Source organism: Terrapene carolina, unplaced genomic scaffold (assembly GCF_002925995.2).
Source record: "Terrapene carolina triunguis isolate 2854851 unplaced genomic scaffold, T_m_triunguis-2.0 Scaffold68, whole genome shotgun sequence".
Lineage (NCBI taxonomy): Eukaryota > Metazoa > Chordata > Testudines > Emydidae > Terrapene > Terrapene triunguis.
This window is the reverse complement of record NW_020664419.1, coordinates 51,628,357-51,631,165: the sequence shown is the minus strand read 5'-3', so window position 1 is coordinate 51,631,165 and position 2,809 is coordinate 51,628,357.

Genomic DNA, 2,809 nt, shown 5'->3' with positions numbered 1-2,809 from the left:
AAACTATTAATACGTAGGGCTACACTGTTGAATTTGTGCTGGTGAATAGTTACTCACATGAATAATCCCAGTTAAATCAATGGGATTACTTGCAGGACTAAATACCAACATGAGTAAGGATTCTACAATCTGACCCTTAGTTTAGAGACAAGATCTGAAAATTCTTTACACCCATTATTTAATAACAGTTCTCTTTCAGCTAGACAACTTAGAGGTCAGAATGAGTAAACCTGGGCAGATACTGAAAATATTTAAACATTTGTTCAAAAAAACACCAAAAATGTGCTCCAGTGGTATTCATGATGCCTTTTCTTTGCTTTACAAATGTTTGCAAAAGTGCAATTGTTTGTTCACAAGAATTCTATCCACCCGACACAAGCCCTGAGTGGGTTAATATGGGCCACAAGGGACCAATTAACTGTATATGTTGCACCTGGTGGGAAGCCAGGGCTTGATAAAGCCTAACTATAGATGAAGACCAGATGGGGGAGAAGCTGGGATAGGATTATAAACCAGGAAGCATCTGCAGAAATAAAGTCTGTTGTCACTCGCCCAAGGGAAAGGACAGGGACAAGGAGGTGATCCAGAGGGAGAATAAGCCCTGGGGTCCTGCCCAGGACTGGGGCATCTTACAAGAGGCTTAGAGGGGTAAAATAACCATGGGGAGTAGAGGAAGTTCTGAGGACAACTCCAGAGATTGGTAAGCAGATAGAGAGGTGGGGTAGGAAGGAGCTCAGGGAAACAGCAACAAGGTCTTCTCAGTCTCAGACCCAGGTTGCTAATCATAGGGTCCCTGAGCTGGAACCTGGAGTAGTGGGTGGGCCCAGGTTCCCCTACCAGCCAATGGGGCGTGCTACAGGACCTGAATATGTGGAATGGAAGGCCATCTGGAATAGTGTCCAGACAGCTTGTCCGGTGGGACTTCGTTACTCTGGAAGGAAAGGACTATAAAGTGACCTGGCCGGAGGGCTAAATCATGAAGCAGGAGAACCATGAGTTATAGAAAGAGGGGCTGCAATGTGATCAACGAACGGAAAGGTGTGCCAGATGGGGTGAGAGCTAACTCCCAGACCCAGCCACAAGGAGGCATACAGAGTGAAGGGAACCTGTCTCCACTTGGGAATGCTGATGTGGAGATGTATTTACTAGAGTTACCACTATTTGTTTGGAAATGCACATGCTCCTTGATGGATAGTATGCAAAAAACAGACTATCCCTGGTCAAAAATAGTATCATGTAGTAACTAGAACTGATCAGGAATTTTTTTGACAAAATGACTTTTCATCAGAAGATGCCAATTTGTCAGAACTGAAACTTTTTGTAGGAACTGAAATGATTGACAAACTTTCATCAGGAAGGTTTCTCAGGTCCACGATGGAATTCATGGTCAAGATAAGAGAGATTGGCCCAACCCCCGAATTAGGGTTGCCTGGAGTTTCCAGTAATTAAAGATTATGCCATGTGACGAAACCTTCAGGAATATGTCCAACCAAAACTAGCAACCCTATCCAGAATAGCCAATACCCCCCTGGTTAGGGTGCTCACCTGGGAAAAGAGAGGTGCAGAGTCTAGACTCTGGTCTACCTGATTCAGAGCAGGAACTTGACCCTGCATCTCCCAGGTCAGTGCCCTGACCACCTGGCTATCCTGGGGTAGGTCTTTCTCAGTCACTCCTGTTGGAGCTGTTCCATTTTGTATAAATATTCATTGGGCCAGAGAGACTGGAGTGGGGTGCAATACTTTTCCAATTTTTTTTGGAAGGTCTTAGGTTTGTCATGATGTGGAATGGTAAAAGTTCTTGAAATCTCAAATTTTTGCAGGCCAGGAAACCCATGTTCTCACCTACCCCCATTTCTAGTAGTGACAATACAGAAAATATGGCACCTCTTAATGTCACGCACAGTTATACACAGGCCAGAATCTTAGCATAACTTAGACATGTTTTAAAGCCTTAGGCCTAACAGCAGATGCTGTTTGTGTTTTACACAGGTTGAGTAACTACAACAGCTAACAAGCTAGGCTTAACCAGAACTTCTTACTAAGTTGTGAGGTAGCTTACTCTTTTACCTTTTTCTTCTATTTTACATTCAACCATGCTGAAATGTATTACTGATCTGTGACAAAGGTGTGTATATATATCAAGGTATTTGTTTGATATTAAGAAGCTGATATATTTAAGGGCATAGGTTGAGAAGCCAATGTGAGTAGTTTTTAAGCCGAACCCACCAAAATGTATTGGGTCATAAGGCTTAATCAACTGTATAATATGGCAGCTGCATATAAACATATATATAAACATATAAAGTGATCCTACTAACTTTATCACTGAGATATAGGGAATAATAAAATATAATAATAATAATAATAAAAGACAAAAACACCCTGTCATCTATGGGTGAACACTTTTCACAAAGCGATCTCTCTATATCTGACCTCTCAGTACTCATCCTCAAAGAAAACCTGCACAACTCTTTCCAAAGCTGAACCTGGGCACTTAAATTCATAACTTCGCTAGAGACACGAAAAATCATGGTCTTAATAAAGGCACTGGATTTATGGCCTTTATGGTCTTACAATATGGTTACCATCCGTCCAGGTTTCCCCGGACATGTCTGGCTTTTTTAGCTTTAAATGGCCGTCCGGGGGGGATTTCTAATAAGGTAGAAATGTCCGGGATTTCCCCCTTCCCCTCATGCAGAGTGCGGCGCGGCTGATTGGACGGCTGTGCCTGATTGAAAGCCGCTCGCAGCCACTGGGGCCTCTAGCAGCCAGAGTCCCTCCCCCGCTTCCTTCTCCCCCGCAGAGCAGC